General features: G+C 42.0%; 1 protein-coding gene, 1 long non-coding RNA gene and 1 other non-coding gene across 13 annotated transcripts in view; 2 read left to right on the forward strand and 1 right to left on the reverse strand.

The window, feature by feature from the left end:
- Positions 1–25,909, reverse strand: part of Rbms3 (RNA binding motif single stranded interacting protein 3) — a 794,057-nt gene that overhangs the window by 606,362 nt on the left and 161,786 nt on the right. The window lies entirely within an intron of this gene.
- Positions 2,279–2,345, forward strand: Trnaa-agc (transfer RNA alanine (anticodon AGC)). Its single transcript has one exon. It is a non-coding gene; the product is annotated as a tRNA-Ala (tRNA).
- On the forward strand, positions 8,409–9,345 carry LOC143274364 (uncharacterized). The gene is made up of 2 exons (XR_013052990.1): positions 8,409–8,482; positions 9,186–9,345. It is a non-coding gene; the product is annotated as an uncharacterized LOC143274364 (long non-coding RNA).

Below are 25,909 nucleotides of genomic sequence, written 5' to 3' on the forward strand. Positions count from 1 at the left end.
CAGCTCTTATATATTAGTATTCACCAGAATTATCTGAAGTGTGTGTGTGTGTGTCTGTGTCTGTGTGTGTGTGTGTGTGTCTGTGTGTGTGTGCATATGGACATGTGTAAGTGTATGTAAGTGTTCATGTGTGCACATGCATATGTGAATGTGCATGTGTGCACATGTGTGTGAATGTGTGTGTGTGTGTGAATGTGCATGTGTCTGTGTTTGTGCATGCTTGTGTAAGTGTGCAGTTGAAGATGAGTGCCTTTGCATTTACTGGCCAGAGAACAGCTTTGGCCGTCATTTCTCAGCAGCATCCCACAGTAGTTTTCTGATGCAGGGTTTCCCTCCCGGAGCTCATCATGTAAGCTAGGAGGGCTGGGGAGCAGCTCCAAGGATCTACCCGTCTCTGCCTATCGATGGCTTTGAGATTATGAGCCCATGCCACCACACTCAGTTTTGGCTTCATTTTTCTTTTCATTATGGGTTCTAAGGAGTCAAACTCTAGTTCTCAAGCTCTCAGGACACTTTACCAACAGAGTCATCCCCCAGCCCCTGGAAAGTTTTAAAAGTACAGATCATTAGGCCCCACTCACATATTCTGATTCAGCCAATCAAGTTTCGTGTCTGAGTTTATACATTAATTCTAAGTTCCCAGGAGGTATCAGAGCTGCTACATAAGGGGCCACACTTTGGAAATTCACTGAGCTAAACCTTTGCAAGAGAGATTCTACTCTGTAGACAACAAGGGAAATGATTATGGAACTGAAAGGCAAGCCAATTTACTCTCTTTTCTGGTGCCTCAGCTGACGTCAATCTGGAAAGTATGAAACATCTCACTTGCTATTATATAACTCACTGATGAAGTATAAAATACATGCTAAGCTTCATTTATGGTCTCTAGGATGCTGGAATTGATATTTTATAGTTGGCACATAAAAATGAATGTAAATCAAAGACAAAATAGATGTGGCTTTTAGTCAAAGAAGAAAGAAAGAGAGAGGGAGGGAGGGGGAGTGAGAGTGAGAGAGCAAGAAATGAGGGAGAGAGAGAGAGAGAGAGAGAGAGAGAGAGAGAGAGAGAGAGAGAGAGAGAGAGAATAAAATACCCAACCAATGGCTTACCAAGAGCCATCCCAAGTACAGAAAAAAGTGCACAGACTAGGATATGTAGACCGACATGTAGACATGCAGTCATGCAGGTATGGAGACATGCAGATTGGGTTCAGATCTTCCTATTATGAGCTGGCCTTAGGTGTAAACCTGGATCTATTGCTGGGTACTGTTGAACCTTTGTTTAAAATGGGAATGCTAAGACAGAGTATCCAAATCTAAACCAGGGAATTAAGACCTCAAGGGGTTGTTTCCCAAACAATTCATTCTTTTCTAAAACACGGTCTTTAGATGGTGCTTTGCCTTGTAACCTACAAAGATCCATATTACCTACATGTGCCCTTCTGCTGTGCACCTGGGATTCTAGGCAATCACAGAAATAAAGGGCATTGTCAGGGTGTTTTTTTATTTTTATTTTTTTGTGTTGTTGTTGGTTTTTAATGTGTGCTGAGGGTTGTAGGATAGCTTAACCTTCCCATCCAGCCTTGGCTCACAAGCTTCATCTGACATTGGAATGTGCATCTACCTTGAACAGTGCTCATATTTTGGGCTCCTATGGCTCCTATGACCACATAGACATTGTGTGTATTATAGGAAGAACAGGTCTGATCAACTAAGAGAATTTTTAAACATTTTAAACATACCTAGGACATGTTGGCAACTAGTAATTAATTCTATGTTAGCCATGTTTTCAATAATTAATAAACACTTCTCTAAATCTCTATCAACTGCTGGGGGATGTCTTTCTGTATGTTGTGAACATATGCTGTTCCCACTGGTTAATAAATAAGCTGCTTTGGCCTATGGCAAGGCAGCTTAGAGGCAAGTGGGAAATCCAAGAAGAGAGACAGGAAGGAAAAAAGGCAGAGGCAGAGAGATGCCAGACACTGTGGAAGGAGCAGCAAGATGCCAGCAGACCAGTAATGCCATGGCCACATGGCAATTTATAGATTGATAGAAATGGGTTAATTTAAGCTGGGCGGCGGCGGCGGCGGCGGCGGCGGCAGCGGCACAAGCCTTTAATCCCAGCACTAGGGAGGCTGAGGCAGATGGATTTCTGTGAATTCGAGGCCTGCCTGGTTTACAGAGTGAATTCCAGGCTAACCAAGACTGATACACACAGAAACCCTGTCTCAAAAAACCAAAAAAAAAAAAATAAAGCAACAGTTTTGGGTTGGGGATTTAGCTCAGTGGTAGAGCGCTTGCCTAGCAAGCACAAGGCCCTGAGTTCAATCCTCAGCTTAAAAAAAAGAAAGAAAGAAATGGGTTAATTTAAGATAGAAGAGCTAGCTAGCAAGAGGCCTGCCATAGGCCATACAGTTTGTAAATAATATTAGGCCTCTGAGTGATTATTTTATAAGTGACTGCAGGACCATGAGGCTGGGCAGGACCAGAGAAAAATTGTCTGGCTAAAATCAACTTTAAGTTGCAATATTTTCCTAATTTTATAGAGATCTATAAAATAACAAAATGAAGCAAGGAAACTGTAATGATAAATTCAAATCCAGTCTCAGGTTTGCTGAAACTCTCCACATTAGGACATCAATGAGTATTAGAGAGCTAAGAACAAGGAAAAGATACACTGGATCTGAATTTGACTTTTTCTAACAATTTAAATATTGCTGACATCAAAAAGATGAATACATCATCTCTTTTGTCTGTCCTAGAAGGGGATGTAAAGTCTGGAAGGAGAGTATGAGGCTTGCCTTGACTCTCTTTATAAATCACCCATGTAATCTAGAGCCATTTGATAAATCTTATGAGCTTCAGTTTTCTACCATAGATTTCAAAAGTCACAGGATTCAATTAAAGCATGCAATAGCATATATGTATTACATTTCATAAATATATGTATGGACTACATATGCAATCCCTTTCATCATCTGTAACACACAGTAGCTGATTAATCAATAAATGATGGGAGGAATTCTGCTTTTATTAAATTTTACAACATTTATTGGCTTTTTTATATGAGTTGTTTTATGTTTTATTTTTTGTTTCAAAATGTGTGTGTGTGTGTGTGTGTGTGTGTGTGTGCACATGTGTGTAGTGTCCACAGAGGCCAGAAGATGGCATCACATCTCCTGGAGCTGGATTTTGAGGCAGTGGCACCACCTGAAATGGGTGTGGGGAACTCAATACAGCTCCTTTGAGGGAGTAGGAAGTGATCTTAACTGCTGAGCCAACCTTGTAGCTTTCTTTCTTTTCTTTTCTTTTCTTTTTTCCAACATATCACTTTGTAGCCCAGGCTGGCCTTATAAATAATTCTGTGTCAGACTCTCAGGTTGCACACAGGTAGCAGTGGTTCTTGGGCTTAAGAGGGCAACCCATCATTTGGACTGAAGTCAACCATTAGTATGATTTGTAGTTGAGATCATAAGTACAACCTCATAGGGTAGCTATGTGTTTCTTCATGCAAAACCAATTTTTTAAAATAAATCAATACTGTCATATGTCAGTAGAACTCAATTGAACATTTCACTTTGGGTACTTGTAACCTGAATTCCCTATGAGAGCCAGCTGTGATAAAAGCAGGGCCTTTCTAACAAGCACAATTGCTGTGTTATGTTTTGAATCAGAAATCACCCTGGAGTAAAATACACTGTGCATGCAGACAGAAAAAGTACATCGACTCTTACGCGTGTGAAAATTAACAGAGAGACCGTTTCAAACTGTGCTTACCCCATGAAACACACAGAAAACGTCAAAATATTTTTGTCTGATTTGCTTGAGCACTATTTTTAGATGGTTTTTGAAGAGAGAATACATATTTGTTAAAGATGCTGAATTCGTTCCAGATGGAGGCTTTGCAGTGAACTTATGGGGCGCAGAAGAATGGGTTTTCTTTTGTTAAGAAAAACCAAAAAGGCTGATCAAGTGGGAAATCAGGGTTTGCCCAGCCCACACTCAGAAAGAGTCACCCACCATGGGTATTTCATAATCATTTCAAAGCATGCAAAACAGATCTCCTTTCAGAAACACAATAATTCAGGAGGAGCAAAGTCAGAGGAATGGAGGGGAGGAGAAAGGGGAGAACGGAGAGAGGGAAAGAGGGAGGGAGGGAGGGAGGGAGGGAGGGAGGGAGGGAGGGAGGGAGGGAAAGAGAAGATGTGCGTGTATCAGAACACACTTCTCAGCCTCTTCTCAGCCTGTCCGTGCCATGTTGAATTCTTAGCTGGGTGGCTGTGAGGCCTGGCAAGCTCTCCTGATGACAGAAGTTACAATGGGCAGTCCCAGAGTTAAAACTCCTCCCACATTCCAAGGTGCACAGCACACCAGAGTGCTTAGCAGAGTCCTGGCAGGCAGCCCACTCTGGAACAGGAACTTGCTTAGCAAGGGGCTGCCTGAAGCACAAGGCTGTGTGCAGTTTCGAAGCCATTCCTTCCCCACTTAGCCCCTTCAAGCTGCCCTGGGTGGGCCGGTTTCTTGAGAAATTTCACCACCAAGGGAAATAAGTAAACTGACCCTCCCAAATTTTCTGCCTGGGCTATGTGCACAATTTGTGTGGATGCTCCCACTGATCAGTCCAACATGAAGGAAGCATTGCACGCCGCTTGCGCTTATGAGACAGAATGACGCTTCACATATATTGGCAAGCATTATCTTTGGAGATCTGACTAAAACAAGGACTCAGGTAACTACTGTCTCCTACCTTACCAGAATGGTTTGGACAGTAAGAGTGAGACTACAATTCTGATGGTGTAGTTCAATTGTGAAGTTAACCATTTTAAAAAATCCAAACCAAGGGCTGGGGAGATGACTCAGTGGGTAAGACATGATCCTGAGTTCAAATCCCACAACCACGCAAAAAGCTAGCTGCTGTAACCCCAACATTCGGTCAGAGACAAGAGGTTCTCTGGTGCTTGCAAGCTAGCTTATCTGGCTCTGGGTTCACTGAGAGACTCTGAGTGGAAGACATCCTCCTCTGGCCTCTTCATGTGTGCATGGGCACTCACACTCACATATACACACACGCATCACACACAGTCAAACACAACCAGAAGCAGGTTCATCTTCCAATATGTAAACGGCAACAATAACAACAACAAAGGTAGACCTACAGTTAGAGTTACGCTGCGGGGACATAACTGATGAACTTTACAAAACGAGTATATGTCCTCAAGCAACGCGTCCATTGTAAAACAATTCCGACACATGCCTGAGAGATTGCAAATGCCAGTGCGGCTTTCAATTTGATACTGGGGTTTCATCATATGATTTCATGCAAAGAAGAATTATAGACTCAATCTGCCTGACAGCTTTGCCTATAAAGAACACTGTCTGCATGACAAATGTGACAAGCTCATGAAGTTACCAATATGCTGCCAAGCCACATTGTCCCAGTGACAGCAGACCCAAAACATTTTCAAATGATTTTGTAAAGGGCAGCACAGAGAGCCCAGACAACGCTGTGTTCTGACTTTAACAGAAGGCCTCGCTGAGCGAACATTTACCTTGTATCTAATTAGAACCAATCAGCCATGGGCTTCATTTAGCCTACATTTAATCTATCACAGGCTCTTATTTTTTGAGGTGCTTGGAAATATTAGTTTTTGATTTATCATCCTTGGCTTCAGAGCTACAGGATGGAAAAAAAAGCCATTAAATGGAATATAAAAACAGAACACTGTTTCTTAAAAAAAAATACAGAATGATCAGGGTCTTTGAAAACTCTGTGTGATTGCAGAAAACAATCCATAAAAAATAATGTGAAATATCACTTTAGGAAAACACTGAATCAAAATAGGAACAGAAAGTTATTCAGTCTAACCTTTTTCTTTATATCCTATTTAAAGTTTTGTATTAACTTTATTTATTTTTCACTTATTTGTGTATATATATATATATGTGTGTGTATGTTAATTTGTTTTATATTTCTGTGATAAAACCCTGACCAAAGCAGCTTGGGGAGGAAAGGGTTGATGTGGTTTCCCCATCCCAATCACAGTTGGTTGCAGAGGGAAGTCAGGACAGGATCTCAAGCAGAAGCAGAGGCAGGACCGTGGAGGAACACTGTTCACTGGTTCAATCCCAGGCTCGTGTTCAGCTATCTTTCTTCTACTCCCTGGACCCATCTACCTCCCATATCAGAGGACTGGGCCCTCCCATGTCAACCAACAATCAGGAAAACGCCACGCAGACATGCCTACCCCAGACCAGTCTGATGGAGGCATTCCTCAAATGAGGTTTCTTCCTCCCAAATGACTCTAGTCTTCGTCAGGTTGACAAAAACATACCCACACAGTCACATGTGCCACAGCTACAGAGGTCAGAGGACAACTTGTGGGAGCTGGTTGTGTACTTCTACCATGTGGGTCTCCAGATGATCAAATTCAGGTCATCAGACTTTGTACCAAGCAGTTTTACCCACTGAAGCATCTCACTAACTCTCCATATTCTCAAAGACACCTTTATACTTTCAAATTTGGACTAAGCCCAAAACACTAAGTTATATTTGTATTATAAATTGGAACTGTGCAAAACTTAGATTATAATCATGCAAGATAAAGACAAAAGCATAATAATGTTAGAAGCATGATTTTACCCTTAATATTAGCTAGCATTTTCTATGTGTCCTATGCTAAGCAGGTTACACATCATTGTTACAGTTTTCACTTTCATATCAACTGGCTATATAGTCCCACTGTGAGGAGATGAGGAAGACAACCAAAACCCAGAGCTGAACAGCCTGCCTTCCATCACAGGGCTGGAAGCAACCCTGGTCCATCTGATCACAGACAAGCTAAACACTGCCCTGCTGACTTGTGGGGGCTCTTCTTCCTGTAATGATGAACTAATCAGGGCTCTGAGGCTAGCCTGTGAAGGACTGGCAGCCATATTAAACCATAGCCCAATGCAATTAGCAAAGGAGGTGTCACATTCCTGTCTACACAACAGCTAGGCAATGCAGACAAAACTTTAGCATGGTTCCAAGACTCAGCCATCTGGTAGAGCAATGGCAATGGTGTTTGTTTGTTAGGGCTTTGTGTTTGTCTGTCTTAGTTTATATGTTTATTTGTTGTTGTTGTTTTAGTATTTGTTTGTTTGTTCTGGTTTGGTTTGGTTTGGTGTTTGGTTTTTCAGGACAGGGTTTCTCTGTGTAGCCTTGGCTGGACTGGAACTAGTTCTGTAAACCAGACTGGCCTCAAATTCACAGAAAGCCACCTGTCTCTGTCTCCTGAGTGTGGAATTAAAGATGTGCACCATCACCACCTGGCTTGGTTTTGTTTTTCTTAAAGTCATGTGTGTGGTGGTATTGTGTTCCCCAAAATATTGTGCACCCTAATAAACTTATCTGGGGTCAGAGACAGAACAGCCACTAGATACAGAGGCTAGAAAATGGTGGCACTCACGCCTTTAACCCTAACATTACAAAGGCAGAAATCCGTCTGGATCTCTGTGAGTTCAAGGCCACATTGGAAACAGGCATAGTGACACACGCCTTTAATCCCAAGAAGTGAGCCTTTAATCCCAGGAAGCGATGGCAGAAAACAGAAAGGTATTTAAGGCGTGAGGACCAGGAACTAGGCTGGTTAAGCTTTCAGGCTTTCGAGAAGCAGTTCAGCAGAGATTCATTCTGGATGAGGACTCAGAGGTATCCAGTCTGAGGAAATAGGATCAGCTGAAGAATTGGCAAGGTGAGGTAGCTGTGGCTTGTTCTGCTTCTCTGATCATTCAGCGTTTACCCCAATAACTGGCCTCAGGTTTGATTTTATTTATTAATAAGACCTTTTAAGATTCATGTTACGTGTGTGTGTGTGTGTGTGTGTGTGTGTGTGTGTGTGTGTGTGTGTGTGTGTGTGTGACTGTGGATACCTATGAGCTTCTGTGAGCTCCTCTAGGTCCATGCAGGCCAGAGTATGAGCTCAGGTATTGTCCTTACCTCCCACCTTGTTTAAGCAGGGTCTTTTGTTGTTCACCATTGAATAAGCAAGGCTAGCTGAGCTGGCCCAGGAGCTCCGGAAATCTCCCTGTCTCCATTTCCCACCTCACAACAGGGAGCCCTGGGATTACAGGCACCAGACAGGTGTTACCTTGTGTGTCTGGCTTTATGTAGGTTCTGGGGGTGCAAATCCAGGTCTTCAGGCTTGCTCTGTAAGTGCTTAACCATTGAACTGTCTCCCCAGTCTTGTTTTGTTTTCATGTCTTTTAGAGTTAAAAAGGCTGGGCCCAGACTGTAGTGGAATTTTTTTTCATGTGCACTTCTGACATTCCTTGACTGTCTCTGAAGCTGTCTTCACCACAATGAATGTTATTGTGACATCATGACACTGGGCTTTCTAGTGACCCTGCTTTCTAATGGGACGTCCATTGTCAGGAAGACCTGGATGCAAATGACAGCATCTTGTCTCACCTCTGTTGACAAATGAAGGAAATGCTTGCAGGTATCATCAGGCTACAAAAAGGACAGTAGGTTGATTTAGAGGAGAACTGAGTATAGCTTTAAAGTTTGACAGAAACGTATGTGGTTGACTTTTAAATGTCAGCTTGACACAACTGAGAATCATCTAAAGAGAGGGTCTTAATGAGGATTTATCCAGCTCAGGTTAATCTGTGGCCACGTCTGGGAGGGGCATCATTTTGATTAGTAATTGATGAAGGAGGACCTCAGCCCACTGTGGGCAGCATCATTCCCTACGCAGGGGTCCTGAAGTATCTAAAAGATGAGAAAGCTAGATGAAAGCAAGCAGAACAGCATGGCTGTATTTGTTCCTGTCTGTCCTTGACTGGATATAGTATGGCCAACTGTCTCAAACCCCTACCTTGGTGACTTCCCTCCAATAATGAAACATAACCCATAATCAAGAGCCAAATAAACCTCTCTGTTCCCCCAAGTTACTTTTGGTCAGGGTGCTTTATCACAGCAACAGAAATGAAAAGTGGAACACCTTGATTCTTTGTTTTTCTCTGAAAGAACAGCAACCTATGCAAATAGATCTCCACATACAAACCACATACTCACATACCTATCCAAGAAGATGCCAATCAAACAGAAAGGATACATGGTTATGGGATAAAAGGTTAAGTCTTCCTGTGATTAAGATGTTTCAATATGTGATCTCAATTCCTGTGCTTCCTCTGTTTCAGTGTGGCTGAGGAAGTGCTAACTGGTCAACCTACCACAGACTATGCAGTCATCCTAGAACACCGTCCTAAGTGAATTAGACTCCCAATTCTCATTGCAAAGTCAGCCTGCTAATGATTGCAGAAACATGCTACATAAATACAATTTCCTTGCTTATTTTTCTTTTTTTTTTTTTTTTTTTTTTTTTTTTTTTTGGTTTTTCGAGACAGGGTTTCTCTGTGTAGCTTTGCGCCTTTCCTGGAACTCACTTTGGAGACCAGGCTGGCCTCGAACTCACAGAGATCCGCCTGCCTCTGCCTCCCGAGTGCTGGGATTAAAGGCGTGCGCCACCACCGCCCGGCCCTTGCTTATTTTTCAATGCTATCAATTATGTATTTGGGACAGGACCTTGGAAAATTGCTTTGAGAGCACACAAGAAACAGAGTTCTGAGTCATTTGAAAACATTTGTGGAACACCACCTGTGTGCAAGGCATTCTCAGGAAAGGAGAGTATGACGGGAACTTTTAGCTATTCATTTAAGGACTTAGTGCTAAAGGAAACAGTCGCACCACAATGAGCATGCTGTTCTAACTGCAACAATAGTTTCTGGAACATTCATGACCAGGCAAGTTGTCTTCGGTGCCTGAGGCTAATTCATGGTATATGCTTTCATTAAAAAAAAAAAAAAAAAAAAAAAAAAAAAGGCTTGATTTCTGAGATAAAGCATGTTTCTCAGTTTGTGTTCTAGAGCATGTCAGGAGACACACAAATATACACAGGTCTGCACTGGTGTTGAGACAGGGGCATGACACTGACTAGAACTGTCCTCCCCTCAGTCTGTTCCAGGAGCAGAATTGACTGCGTGGGTTAGAGGAGAAGAATCCTCTCCCATGCTGCATTATTCTGTGGCTGGCTCTATACCTATCTGTGGATAAAGATTCTGGGGAGAAAAAACAAAAATAAAATGTTGAGATCTTCATTTGCTGTGTGTCCAAACACATCAGTGCCTAACTAGCAATCAATCTTTAATGGTTCTCAGACTTTCGTATCAACTGGGCTAGGTGTGTGCATTTTACTTGTGTTAAAGGAGAGAAATCAGACAATGTTGTAAGAAGAGAACAAACAAGGACAGAGGTGAGTCGGCAGAGGACTGTCTGCTTCCAGGACGACTTTCAATAGTGATAACGAGGTAGCTATGAAGCAGGACAGGCTGTTTGGGCTCCTGGCCAGGGGCTCAGCTGGCCAGGCGCTCACAAAGCATCACCGTCCACTTGAAAGTCAAATGCTTCTGGTCTATCTGGAGTGTGTGATTCCCATTCTAATAGAAGGACACATCAGTTTCAGAAGCCCGGAACAGACATTTCACCTAAAGTGAACCCCCCATGAAGGACTTTTGCTCAGTCTGAAAACATAGTGACTTTTGTGACCTCATCAAACTTAAAGCAAATGACAGTGAATCTTGGAACAAAGTGTGTTCTCTTCAGATGCAGGATACTATGTGTTTACCATGAAAGAAGTGCCCGCAGAAACCAAGTCAGCTAACACAGGAGGTAGGTGAAAAACACAGTATGGTCCTGGTTTTCTAGAAGAGGATTTCAGAAGCTCCAGGGATAAAGTGTTTGCGATCATCTACCTCTGGCATCAGAGAAAGGAAAGTGGGTATGTGAAGGTTAAGTTTTCCAGGGAATTTCCCCGGAAAAGGTACCTTCAGTTAGACCCCCACTAGGGAGACACAGGATGCTAGTTAGATGTTAGAGTTTGTCTCCAGGCACAAGGAAGGACCTGGGATTTCTTGTGGACCCATGAACTTCAGGCTCCTCAGCTCTGCAGCTGTCCTGGGCAATCCTCCAAAGAAAGCCACAAACAGCATCCAGCACAAGCATCACACCAGCAGCTTGGGATAGGAGCACAAAGTACGTGAGAGGAACTGAAGGAGAGAACGGTGCAGTGCCAGCTTCCAGGAGACTGCAGAGAATGCAGGTCATGATGCTTGCCCCGTGTCCAGTCCTCACAACAGCTCTTTCTTTTTTTTTTTTTTTTTTTTTTTTTTTTTTTTTTTTTGGTTTTTCGAGACAGGGTTTCTCTGTGTAGCTTTGCGCCTTTCATGGGACTCACTTGGTAGCCCAGGCTGGCCTCGAACTCACAGAGATCCACCTGGCTCTGCCTCCCGAGTGCTGGGATTAAAGGCGTGCGCCACCACCGCCCGGCCACAACAGCTCTTTCTTAAGAAACAACTTTTGTGGGCCAATGAGATTGCCCTGTGAGGAAAGACACTGGACTTTGCCCAGATTACACATGGCGGAGAGAGAAGAGATTTCTGAATGTTGTCCTCTGACCCTCACATGACCTATATAATGCACACGCACATGTGTGCGTGCACACATGCATGCGCACACATGCACGCATGCGTGCGCGCATGTACACACACACACACACACACACACATACACACACACTGAAAAAAAAATTTGAGGAATAAAAGAGTTTAAAAAGATAATGTGTATATATGTAAATGTGCATGTTCACATGTATGTGTGTGGAGGTGCACATCATGTGGGAGGGCGGGCATACACAAGTGTGTGGTCAGCCCAAAGACAAACTTGCGTGGGTGTTGTTGTTTAGACACTGTCCACCTTGTTTTCCCAGACATGGTCTCCCACTGGCCTGGAGCTCACAAAGTAGGCTAAGATGGTTGGCCTACCAGCTCTAGGGATCTGCCTTTCTCTGCCTCTCAAATGCTGAGATAACAAGTGTACACACCATACCCAGCTGTTTTCATGAGTAGTGAAGCCTGAACTCAGGTCCTCACGGTAGCAGAGCAAGCACTTTACCAATTGAGTCATTTCCCCAACACCTACCTGTAATCAATTCTATCTGAAGGACAATCTCTGGACCAGACCCTCCTAGGACAGGTCCAGTTGATGCTCTTGTCCCGAAACCAGCATAGACAAACCAGTAATAGCCTCTAAATCATCACATTAATCTAACAATACCATTAAAGTGCACGAGGAGGGATGAACACTCCTGACTGCAAAATTCATATGTCTGCAAAGCAATTTCATCCCATGGCACAAGCCATTCAATCACCACCCTGGTGCTGCAGATTTAATAGCTTAATTTTCTATGGACTGACAGCGTCCATCCTAACAAGCCCCTTGCAGAATGCCTCAGGACAAGGGTGTATAGCACATCACTTGGTGCTGCGTGCTTACATAATCGTACACATATACACACAACACACACGCGCACTTATCAGAAGCATTTCAGAGGGTGGGCAGGGAGGAATGAGTTAGCAGGGGAGACTTAAGCATTGCCTCAATATTTGGAGAACATAAGGTATTATTACAGGATTAATAAGCAAGGCTAGCTCAGCAATAGGGAAGGCTGCCAAGGGAGGCTGTGGAATCGCTAACACTAGAGATAATGAAGGCTGAGAATAGATACCCACCCAGAATGGATTTTATAGACAATAAAAATCTCTCCCACTATGCTAGGAAAGGGGGGATGAACTATGTGGTTTGCTGTAGGGCTCTCCAGCCCAAATGGTTTCATAAATTAGACCAAGCCGTTTAGTTTAAAATATGACTTACTAAGTAGCACTTATTCCAAGTATATCCAGTACAGAGGTGGGCAACACAAAAGCTAGTGAATAACAGGCATAATGGGAATTACGAATGCAGGTCTAGGATGTATAAACAAACACCTGCTCCAAAAATGGGATAAAAGCAGGAATCCGTTTTATAGTGATTATATGCAGAAACAGAGACCAAAATGCTACACTATTCAGCGATATATTCCCTTTTTTTATTTTATTTTATTTTGTTTTGAGATAGTCTCTCAAGTTGCCAAGGCTATCCTCAAACTATGTAACTGAGTCTGGCCTCAAATTCCTGATCCTTTCACCTCTGCCTGTCAAATACAAGCCTGCATCATCACAGCTCAGAGTGGTATAGTGTGATTAGATATTGGGGGGGGGGTTGCCTTGAACAAACACCAAGTCAATGGTGTGAGTTACACAGCTCTGGACACCTACTTTGAGCATGGTGCTAAGGCATGTCACAGAATGAGACAAGAATTTACATACACTCGAACAAGAAGTTAGAGGACTGAGTAAGACTTGAAGGCATCTTGTGAATGTGCCAAGGGTTTCAAATATTCCCCCCTTGAATTGTGTTCTCTTAAGATTAGGATGACAAGAATTTTAAATCCCACGAGGTGGGGTTAGGGCTGTATGCACATCAGTTAGTAGAGGGCTCTCCTAGCAAGCAGAAAGTCCTTAGTTCCAACACTACATAAACTGCATGGTAATGCATACTAGTAATCTCAATACTGGGGAGGTTGAGGCACGGGGATCCAAAGTGCAAGGTAATCCTCAACAATAGAGCAATTTTGAGGTCTAATAAGATCCTGTCTCAGGAAAACCTGAACATTGTCATTAAGGAGTTGAAGACCAGATGCTGGCTCCTTGTATAACTGCGATGCCAAGCTCCCTGTATAGCACACAGATGCACTCCACTTTTCTTGAATGAGTGACTCAAATCAACACAATAATAATCTATCAGTATCCTAGAGCAGCATCTGCCCAAAAAGCACATTATGCCTCTATACTGTAATTCAATTCCTAATTATTTCCTTTGGTTTAACTCTAAGATGTTTTTTTAAATAAACTCTCTTATTGTGGCTTTTATTGCACCTCCAGTAGGTACAGGTCAACTATCTGATCATCTGTAATTTTGAAGTTCAAGTTTTGATCTTAAGAGTGATATAATAAATTACTAGCCACTCTGAGACACCTGCCCTTCCAAATGTCCATTGCTCAATAAGTGCCAGAGGTGTGTGTGTGTGTGTGTGTGTGTGTGTGTGTGTGTGTGTGTGTGTTTGTCTGTGTCTGTGTTATAGTTAACATATTTACACTGTAGTTAGTTCATTTTGGTTCACATTCAAACATGGATGTAACTATCCCCTGAACCCAAATGGGTTATTATAAAAAACTCAAGAACTCTTTCAATGAATTTGAAGGCATAAAAGACACAATGGACAGGAGCTATGCTCACCACTATACCAACACACACAAAAGATATAATGAAAGGAAAAAATCCAAATATCTATGTTGCTTATATAGTGACATTGAACACTCAACATTGATTTACTTCCCCATGTGAAGAAGTGACTTGGATTTTAGAAAACAGATAAAATCATAACAGCATATCTTTGATAGAGATTTACAAAATGATGTACTGTAATAAAAACTACTTTTCAAAATCTCACCTAGTTTCTTTCTCCATCACTGTGAAGAAGCCACCCTGGCAAAAACAACTTAAGGGAGACAAGGTTAATTCTGGCTCACCATCTAAGGTACAGTCCACCACGGAGGGAAAGCAAGACAGCTTGAAATGGCTGCTCACACTGCAGCCAGTCAGGAAGCAGAGAGAGAAGAGCACACGCCGCTGCTCAGCTCCTTTCTCCATCCTACACAGCACAGGATCCCAGCCTGGGAAAGCTGTCACATACAACTAAGCTGGGTTTCCCCATGTAATTCAAGACCACCGAAAAAAAATCCCTGACAGGCATATGAAGAGGCTCATCCACAGGTGATTTTTAAGTCTTATCAAATTGAAAATCGAGATTAATCATCATGGAATCCAATCACTTTTTCAATAAAAAAAAAAAATACATGGTAACTGGAGGATGTGGTTCGGCTGGTAGAAAGCTTGCCTAGCATGCATGAAATCCTAGGTTCCATATCTGGCCCCACATAAACTGGGTGGTGGCACAGGCCTGTAAGTCCAGCACTCACAAAGGAGAGGCAGGAAGAAGAAAGAGCAAGTTTAACATCAGTGACTCGGGAGGTCAAGGTCAGCCTAGAGTACATGAGATCTGGTCTCAGGAAAAAAAAATACACCCCTTAAAACAGCCCAACAAACAAATCCACTAATTAGAACTGAGGATGCAATGGTGAGTTCAGCCTTTCAGGGGCTCTGGGTGAACAGGGAAGGAATTAGTAAAAACACAATTATATTAAACATGTATATTTGAAGTGATATGAGGGTTAGAAAGGGAAACGATCTGAGGAGCTTCTGGAGGATCTGACACAACAAAGGAAAGTCAGACTAGTCAGGACCTCTGGGAAAGAAGAGAATATTCTAGAATGCTGACCCTAACTATTACATGAAATCTATGAAAATCAGCAGAGCAACCCTAATTCTGGGGAGAAAGACTGGATTCTAGAGGACAGCACAACTCATGGGTGCTTGTGTAATATGGAATAACCCCTCTTTGAGCCCCACAAACTTTAAAATTATTATTCACATTAGCAGGGAATTCTTTGGTTTGGGAGACAAAGTCTCTTGTATCCCAGGCTGGGCTCAAACTCCCTATACTACTGAGGCTGCCCTTGAACGCTTGATTCTCTTGTCGCCATTTCCTGACTGCTGGGATGACAGCATGCACCACCACACTGGACCAACAGAAAACATACATATTACACTAACAGGTAATTGCCATCTCACCACCCAAAAGGACTTAGCATTTCAGCACTGAAGGTCATGCATGTATTTCTGGTTTCCATGAAAACCTTAGGCTTATTTTAAAAATTGAATGTATCATAAGCCAAATGATATATCATACTGGTGAATCATTTAAATGTGCTACATTGTTTAAATGTAAGAAGACAGAAACATTGGGAGGGTAGAGTATTGCATAGTGACATTGGCAAGACCTTTCAACACTAACATAGGTAGAGAAGACTCTGTCCCACCTGATTGAGCACATAGCTAACCAGCCATGAGTTGTTTCCCTTTTGATGGATGGAAATTAGCCATCGAGTAATAACAGATCTCCTGAAACTGAGAGCCCACACTGGAACGGCCTCACTCCCTGCTCTCAGACCTCCAACAGCATTTCTTTAGTATCATTTTGGAACGAGGGATCATGGTTCTTTGGTGATGTTGTGACAAACCAAAAAGGCAACGGCAAGTTACAGGAGAGTGGCAGATTTTATGAGAATTCATAAAACAAGGAAACTGACCCTTGTGTAAGATCAAGATCTGAGAACTAAAACATCCCCATGTGCTAAAATCCACATCAACCTGTAGAAACACTCAGTGATGTATCTATGCAAAGGAAGGGCCCACTAACCATCAAAGAATCCACATGTGAAGAATTAGGAGGAACCAACAATAACCCAATAATACTAAATATCAGGAAGAAGAGGGGAAGAGAGGAAGGAGAGCAGTGAGATAGAGAGGATTTTATGGTGTTTCCAGTTTCATGTGGAAATTTATTCTCCAACTTGAGGTGTTAATAGGCTATGAAATTAATCAACTATTAAGTAATTAGTAGTAGCTGGGACCTTTAGGAGATTAGAATTGGAGAGGACCTCAAGGTGGGTCCCTGTGCTGGTTAGCTTTAATGGTCAACTTGACAACCTGGAATGGCCTGGAAGGAGAATCTCAATAAAAGATTGTTTATATTAGGTTGGCTTGTAGAAGACTGTCTTAAGTTAATTCATGTGGGAAGATACAGTCCACCACTGGCAGCACCACTCCCTAGGCAAAGGGTCCTGAATTGTATAAGGACAGAAGAATCAGCTAAACACAAGCAGGCGAGCAAGTGAGAATGCATGCATTCATTTTTCTCTGCTCTTGGCTGTAATGAGAGCACCTGTTAAAGTTCCATCCTTAACTCTTCCATCATAATGAACTGTAATCTATAACTGTAGGCTGAAATAACCCCCTTTCTCCTCTGAGTTGTTTTTTGTCAGGGTATTTTACTTCTGCAACAGAACTGAAACCAGGGCAGACACTCATGATTAAATTCTGGTGGCTTTTTCTAGGAGACAAACATAGTCTTTGGCTATGTGACACCCTCTTGGAGATGGCCAACAAGAAGACCATCACTGGATACATATGGTGATATTTTATTTGTACTGAAATGTGATTTTAATTTTATGTTAATAAATAAAGTTGTCCTGGGGTCAGAGCTATTAGAGCCATAGCAAGAGCGTGGTGGTTAGAAGAGCTAGGTAGATTTCTGTGTGTTCAGGGATACAGCCAGTATTGGAGACATATGCCTTTAAGACCTGGAGGGCGGTACTTACAGGCAGTGATGAGGCAGTCATGTGGTTGGGTTTACAACCAATGAGAAGGCAGAACAGAAAGACTATTTAAACACAGACAAACAGGAAGTAGCTCTCTCTCGGGGAAGCTAGGAGCACTGCAGGAGGTAAGATTTTATCTCTGAGCTCTGACCTCTCGGCTTTCTCTTTTACATTGGCTCTGTGTTTCTTATTTTAATAAGACGATTGGTTACATCTACAGATACAGGCTCTCAACCTTGAACTAGAACTGAGCCAAAAGAAACCTCTTTTCTTTGTAACTTACCCAGAATGTGGTACTGTTTATGGATAACAACAGAGAGAAGGGCACAAAAACAAAATCTTTCACTAAGAATTCTAAATTTATTTCTTGGGGAAATAATCAACTCTATTTACAGAGGAAGCCAGAACTTTCAGAATTGAGTTTAAACACAGGACTTCAGAACAACAGAAAGGATAAAGATTTTTAAGTCATATATACAAATGTTTATCATTATATAAAATTTAATACAATTTATATTGATATTATTGCCTTAATCAAATCAAAATTCACATAGATGTAAAACAAAGGAAAATGTTAGAATATGTCCTTTTAAAATGATTTTTTTTTTAATTTATGGGTGTGTCTGTGTATGTATCTGTGCACATGAGTGCGGGTACCTGGGGAAGCCAGAAGAGGGCATCAGCTCCAGTTAAGCTTGAGTTACAAATGGTTCTATGACACTTGCCATGGGTGCTGAGAACAGAACTCCAGTCTCAAGCAAGGGCAATATGTGCTCTTAACCACTGAGCCATCTCTCCAGACCCAAGAATATTTTCAATAGTAAATCTTATTTTTCTGTTAAACAATGAAAACACTGGAGGGTTGGTATAGACTTTTCTATCTTCATGATCCCCAGTAAGTGTATTCCTTTTTCTCACTCCCAAAGCTTTCCTCTGTCTTTAAAAAAAAAAAATCTTCCTAAAAACTCCCTTCTGCATAGAAAAGGGGCCCAGTATAGAGGATGAGGCATTACTCAGCATGTCAATATTTACTAAACTCAAAAGTACATTCCAGACACTGAGCTCAGCATGAGGTATATGAGGGCAACTGAGACCTTCAGCTCAGCTGCTAAGCACTCACTAGCTAGTAGGGAGAGACAGTTAAAGAAACAAATATCTATAATACAGCATAATAAGTTAGTAATAGGGGTAAACATGTAGAACCATGGAAATGTAAGTAAGAAATAAATTGTGCATGGTTGGGGATTGAAGTTAATGAAAATATTCATTTTGGTAGTCTCTTTAAGTGGTAATAAAATCGTGACAAATCACCAAAAGTCCCGAAGTTTAGTTTTGGTAAACAAAGTCATTAGCAAGGCAATGGAGGATTATTGGGGAGAACAATTTGGGGGAAAAAACAGGTCTAGTGTTTGTGAAATGAGTCAGTGTGGGTCTGCAGAGATGTTTGGCTCAGTCAGTGACATGTCTCCCCTGCAATCATGAGGATCTGAGTTTGGATCCCCATTATCCATGTCAAAAGCCTGGCAGGGTAGTACATGTCTCTAATTCCTGTGCTGGGAGTAGGGTGAGGAGCGGAGACAGATATATTCCTGAAGCTCATTGGCCAGCTAGCCAGCCAGTCAGTGAGCTTCATATTCAGTGTCTCTGTCTTAAAAAAATAAGGTTGAGAAAGATCCAAGGGGACATTTAACACTGATTTCTGGCCATCATGTACACATGCACACAAATGTACATGCACACACACGTGCACACTCCCATATGAGCACATACATGCATGACACACACAGACAACAGTTCAGTGGTTATGGATGAGAATGGAGCTGAATTTCATGCCTCTGTGAACTAGTCACTTGTGCTGTCGCTGTGACCTAATAACTGACAAGGAGCAATCTCAGGGAGGGGAGTTATTGGGCTCCCCACCCAGATGGATACAGTCCATCAGGGATGGGGACAAAGCATGACAGAAAATGGTTTCATGGTGGCAGAAGCACATGCCAGCTGCCTGCCAACATCTCAACAGACCAGGACGCAGAAGTGGGACAGGAAACAAGGTTAAGCTATGAGCCTCAAGGCCCACCCCTCAGAAATCTCCTTCCTCCAGCTAGAACTCACCCCCAAGCCTTGCAAAAACCGTCCCCATCTAGGGAAGTAAGTGTTTTAGCACATGAGGCAGTGAGAGGCATTGGATATGCAAAGTATAATATTCATCAAGGCGCTTTGTTCACATTTGCTCTGGAATGCAACAAAGAGTGATGTGATGCATTAACAACAGCCTTCAGTGGCAGTGTAAAAAGATAAATTTGGGGGCTCTGTTTGTCACTTATGATCACTGAGACCAAAATACATTATGCCACGGTCTAAAGGCAGATTTAACTTGGCTCCCCATTTCAGGAGGTTTAGTCTATGGTTAGTTGGCTCTGTGCACTTGGCTGAACATTAAGGCAGCAGGAGCATGTGTTAGGGAAATTCTTCAGCTCATGGCAGCCATGAAGTAAAAGGGCAAACACAGGAAGGGTCAGGGCAACATGCCAGCCCCAGAGATGAACCCTCAGCTACCTACCTTCAACAGCTAAGTCCATCTCTCAACAATGCCACCATACTACAAAGCTACAGAGGGACCCCCAGTCTTCAGAGCTCTCATGATCTAACTGATTCAGGCCACACCCTCACACAGACACACATATGTGAGCTGTATGAGCTTTCCTAATCTTCTAAGCTTTTCTTCATATTAGCAAGACTGACTTTAAATAGCACATCAGACCCTCCAATGGCACTTGGCATGCAGAGTGATTAGTTAAGAGATCTCACAGATAATCCATAATCTGCAGCTACATAGAAAAAGTTAATAAATCCTGGATTTTGGAAAGGTGACCCACAGTAGAATGATTACATCACACAGCACACAATGATGAAAAGTACTAGAGGGAAACTTTACAGGCATGATAGCTCAGGAAACCAAGGGATAGATTTCTGAAACAAGAAAATAGAATAATGAGAGAGGGAGGAAGGGAGAGAGGGAAATAGGGATTGAGGGAGAAAGGAAGGAAGGAGGAAAAATGGATGGAAGGAAGGAAGAAGGATAGAAGAAAGGAAGGAAGGAGGAAGGGAGGAAGGATGGAAGAAAGGAGGAAAGAGGGAGGGAAGAAGGAAGGAAGGAAGGTCAGACAGGTAAAGGAGAAAAAAGAACAGAGAGGGAAGAGAAAGCCTTCTCCAAGGTATTACAAGGGAAGTGTGGTCAGATCTCAGAGCTGTGTGTGTCTGGACAGGTTGTGGGGAGCAGGCAGAGTTTGTGGACAGGCACATGGCAAGCATCACAGATGTTTGCTGTGCAGAGTTATGAAAAGCACAACAAGGAAGCGACTTTTCCTGTCCAAGCAACCCTTCCTAGTACCACAGTACAAAAGAAAGAGATTTCAAGGTCAGAAATGTGGGGCTGAGGGCAGATATCTCTGAACAAGGCTCAGGACATCGACATTGCTGTTCCAGGAACCACTCAGATGGAGACCACATGTTCTGAGAAAGAAAAGGAAAAATTAGCAGGTAATGATGTGGTTATAAAGGCAGATCTTCATCAAATTAGACCAAACTGCAAAATCTACAAAGAGCCATGAGAAGCTGAGAAGTAAAGGGAACATAGGAAACTTCCAGGTGCTGTGACAACAGAAGGTACCAAGAAGAGAAAGACGTAGCAAGAAAGGGCCCTGACCAGGTCAGAACCTGTGCCTTGGCCTCAGCTACTGACTGAAGAGTGTAGCTGGACCTCTACCCCAGCAAAGGAAACTCTGAAGCCTGTCCTGAGGAAAAGCTTTGCCGGAGTGCATTTTTGTTCATTGTGCAGTCAAATCTGCATTATTTACAATCCAGAGAGGTCCTTTGTGCACTTAATAAAGTCTGCAGTTAAACACAAAAACAAGATTTAAACAGTCGACATATTCTTCTGGATAGTGAGTGAGTGACTTGTGCTATAATTCTCACCCTTCCCCCTTCCCAACAGCCACAAAATCTAAGAAAATGCCTCATGTCCCAGCTCTGAACAGAGAGCAGGTGAACAAGGGTGTTATCCTGTTGATTTCTTTAGCACTTTTGAAACTCTCTGTAACAGTACAACATCTTTTAAAAAATTACCTCATGACTGAAACTGACTCTACACTTAACCAGAAAGCACAAGGAAGGGCTGGAGAGAGAGCACCAGGGGCTGAGAGCACTTGCAGAGTTCGGGTCCCAACACCCATGTCAGGCAGCACTCATCTCAGAAGGAAAGAGACAAAGAAATAAGCCCAGAACAAAACAGGTTGCATTTGGCATCTGATTTCCATTATTAATGTATTAAGTATGTTAAAGTTGGACATGAATTTTCAGCTATGAAAAGATCAAACTGTGCAAATAATTTACCTCAGCTTCAAGATTCCCAAATTGTTAATACTGCTCTCTATAAAAATTTAAAAGAAGCTCTATGTGGTTGCCCATGCTCTTTAATCCCAGTGCCCAGTCTTCTGGGAGAGGAGGGGTGCAAGACTGAGATCAGCATGCACTGAGAACTTCTCTACATAAAAAGAAAGAAAGAAAGAAAGAAAGTAAAAAGCAAACTAACCAATCAATTGATAGATCAATTGATTGGGAGAATATGAGCTACTTAACACCTTTGTTTCTCTACAAACACATTTTTAGATGTGGATCTTTTTCCAACATTATCATTATATAACAGTATTGTGGCGTGCATGCTGGGTAGAAAAGTTACTCTTGGGGCTAGAGAGATGGATTAATGGTTAAGGGCACTGGCTGTTCTTCCAGAGGACTTGGGTTCAATTCCCAATATGCACATGGTGGTTCACAACCTTCTGTAACTCCAGTTCCAAAGAATGTTCTGGCCACTGTAGGCACCAGGCATGCATGAATGCACAAATACAGATGCAGTCAAACACCTACACACATGTTGTGTGACAAATAAATCTGTGCTTTTATGTAGGGAAAAAGTGTGCATAAGTATAAAAGTAATGTCTGTTACCTTGACACTTATATAAGGTATAGCTATATATATATATATATATATATATATATATATATATATATATATACACACACACACACACACATATATACATACACTTCTGTCATTGTTAGGGTTTTTATTATTGTAAATAGACATCATGTTCATACAACTCTTATATGGAAACTTTTCATTGGGGCTGGCTTATAGTTTGGAGATTTAGTCCTTTATTGTCATGGAGGCACACAGGCAGACATATTGCTGGAGAGGTAGCTGAGAGTTCTACATCCAGATGGTCAGGCAGCAGGAAAGGAGAGTGACAATGGGCCAGGCTTGAGCTTCTGGAACCTCAAAATCCTCCCCCAGTGACATACTTTCTCCAACAAGGCCACACCTTCAATAATGTAACTACCACCTTGTTTGGTTCTAAAGTACGACAATAGAACTTATCAGTTTCTTTGGTGATGCCAAGACCAGTTCCTGGTAGGCTCCATCATTTAACTAATGCTCACTGGATGAGTGGATAGCATCGAGTGAGGAAAGTCAAAGGCATTATCATCCAACAATGGGTTCCTCTGAGTTCTAAGAAGCCCAGAAATTTCATGTACCATCCATTCAACAAGAGAGGAGTACTCCCATGTTTAAGATCAGCTGTTAAGAAGTTTGCAGCAATTGTTTATAAACCCTCCCTGTGCCTGGCAGTTTAAGTTCCCAAAAGCATATGAAAATTAACTGCAAGAAGCCATCCCCAAATCCTTTGCTATAGTGGTGTTTCCTTATGTGAATCTTTCCTGATGTAGAAAGGCCAGTTGGGAGAGTGTGGGCATTTTTCTCTCACAAATGAAAAATAATTAGACCGGTGAGTGACCTGACCTCAGTTAGGTAGTTTGCAAGAATCATAGCCAGGAACAGTAGAGCCAAGCATTTCCACTCATGGATGCACCATGCCTACTCAAGGTCAAAGGTGAAACTAGTGGTGTCTAGAGTGTGTGGCAGGTCACATTAGGTAGTGTAGGTTCTAAAATGGTGCTACATGATAAAGCAACTGGAGAGATTATGGGTAGTTACAACTCAGGTGTGTGTGTGTGTGTGTGTGTGTGTGTGTGTGTTTGTGTGTGTAATGGAAACTTTAGCATGAAATAAAAGCAAAAAGAAATATGACTTTTTTTTCTAGATAATAAAGTCAGTTTCTTAGATTCTTAGTTCCTTATATAATTCATTCTTAGTATATAGGAAATTTTGGCTGACTTCTGTAAGGAAGGGAGAGGGGGAAAGGAAGTAAGTTAGAAAAGGATGCAGGGAGAGGGAAGAAAAGAAGGAAGAAGGCAGGGAGAGATTGATGAAGGGAAAGAAAGCATGGAAGAGGCAGGCAAGAGAAACAGGAGGGAGAGAAGGAAGGATGGGGAGCAAGAACTCTATGGAGCACCCTGTGAAAGCCGCCTCTAATACTGAGCTCAGTGCCCAATAAAATTCTTTTCCACATTTCCATGATGGGCTTCAAGGAAGTTTCATCATTAAAACCACAACTGGGACCCATTAGAATATTTAATTTGAAAAAAATCAATAAGCAAAATAATGCTCTAAGCATGTTTTCCTTTTTAAAAGGAAGCCATTAGAGATAGTTAGCGTTCAGCGAGTGTGGGATCTCAGCACTCAGAGAGTGTGAGGAGGGGGACAACTAGGAGTGCATGACTCCAGCCAGCCAGCCAGACAGCAGCATGGGCCTCTGACCCAAACATACCATACTTAAAAGATGCCTTCGTGTAGAGTCTTGTAACTCATTGTCTTCCCTGATGAAGGAGCTCATGTGGGGAACACAGACAATGACACCACGATACATCAAACAAGGTGGTTCCAGGATTTCATACTTCTAATTGACACACAAAGAAAATGTGCGTATGGATATATTTGGGTCTTCATTCATAAGAAATGAAACCTTAGACACCTCAGCAATACGTAAAAAATTGAGAATGTGCATAACAAATTGCTGGTTGTGTCATCATTTATCAATAACCAATGAGAATTACACAATCTGCACAGATTACACAGAGGCTAGCAAGATGGCTAAGAGGTAAAGCACTTGATATACACGCATGATGACCTGAGTTCAATCCCCGGGACTCACGGTGGAAGAGAGACTCCACTTCCTAAAGTAGTCCTTTGATCTCCACATGCATGCTGCTTAAAGTGCAAACATCATCATCATCATCATAGTTTATAATTGCTTACTATTGTTGTAATAAATTACAAATTTTAAATAATTAGGGGCTGGGGAGAGGACTCAGCAGTTAAAATGCTTGCCCCGGAAGTACTAGGAAAGGGATTCAGATTCCCATAACCTATGGAACCTATGCTTGTAGGCCTGGCAGGAATCCCAGTTTGAGAATGCAGAGACAAGAGATCCCTGGAGCAAGCTGGCTAGCAATATCAGATTGTTTCTTCTGGGTTGGACTGAGAGATGTTGCCTCCATGACTAAGGTGGAAGAGTAATGAAGGATGAGTTCTGACATTGACCTCAGGCCTCCACTTACATGCACATACTTGCTCATGCACACATCCAGACATGTGCCCACACACAAAACATGCATTCACAAAAGCACACACACAAATGGAAAAATCAAAATAAAACAAAATAAGAAAGCATTTAGGCACACAGCACATATTTCTATCTGAAAACTTTGAGGCCAAATTATCCTAGGATTCTCTCTCTCTCTCTCTCTCTCTCTCTCTCTCTCTCTCTCTCTCTCTCTCTCTCTCTCTCTCTCTCTCTCTCTCTCTCTCTCTCTCTCTCTCTCTCTCTCTCTCCTCTCTCTCTCTCTCTCTCTCTCTCTCTCTCTGTCTCTCTCTCTCTCTCTCTCTCCCTCCCTCCCTCCCTCCTTATTTCTTCCTTCTAAACTTAACTTTGAAGTAACTGAATGAGGCTAATCATTTGTCAAACAGGAAGCAGTAAGTCTTTGTCTTGTTATTTTATTTGCTACCTGGTAATGAATTCAAAATGATTATTTTTGCTAATTCCCTGGTATGTCTCTAGGACCATATATTTCAAAGACAAAGGATAAAAAATCTAATATACCATAAAACTTTTGGAAGCATGGGTCTGGTATAATAACATACTTAATGGAAAGTGAGTGTGTGAAGCTATAGGGGGCTGGTTTATTCCTTTGTTGACAGGAGACTAAGCTCTTTGAAATGCACCTGCAGATTCCTGCACCATGACATGATGTGGGGAGTCCTGGAGCCAGGCATCTGCACTGACTAAGCATTTTATATCTTCATTTTTTCCTGCAAATAAACTCATCTCATATAAAAGCATAAGACAATTCAAAGATTTTCTCAGTGTCTCAAAGACCAAAAACACGGCACCATGGCTGATGGCCTGTCCTCTGACTTCCAGGCTCAGTGGGTTCATTTTTTGTTTGTTTTTCTCATTATATTTAACTGGCATTTCCAATAAATGCTGTATTTATCCTGCATTTCACTACCTCTTAAGAAATTCTGATTTAGAATAGCAATGGTTATTTATATGGACTCTTAATTAATAACTAAAAACAATACCCCTATCCATCATGCTTTTCTGATGTTTCTAAATTGGCTGCATAGCAAGCTCATAACCCAATAATAAATTGTTGACACAACAGAAAATCAACCTGCAAACAAATGT

This window comes from Peromyscus maniculatus, chromosome 7, assembly GCF_049852395.1.
Source record: "Peromyscus maniculatus bairdii isolate BWxNUB_F1_BW_parent chromosome 7, HU_Pman_BW_mat_3.1, whole genome shotgun sequence".
Lineage (NCBI taxonomy): Eukaryota > Metazoa > Chordata > Mammalia > Rodentia > Cricetidae > Peromyscus > Peromyscus maniculatus.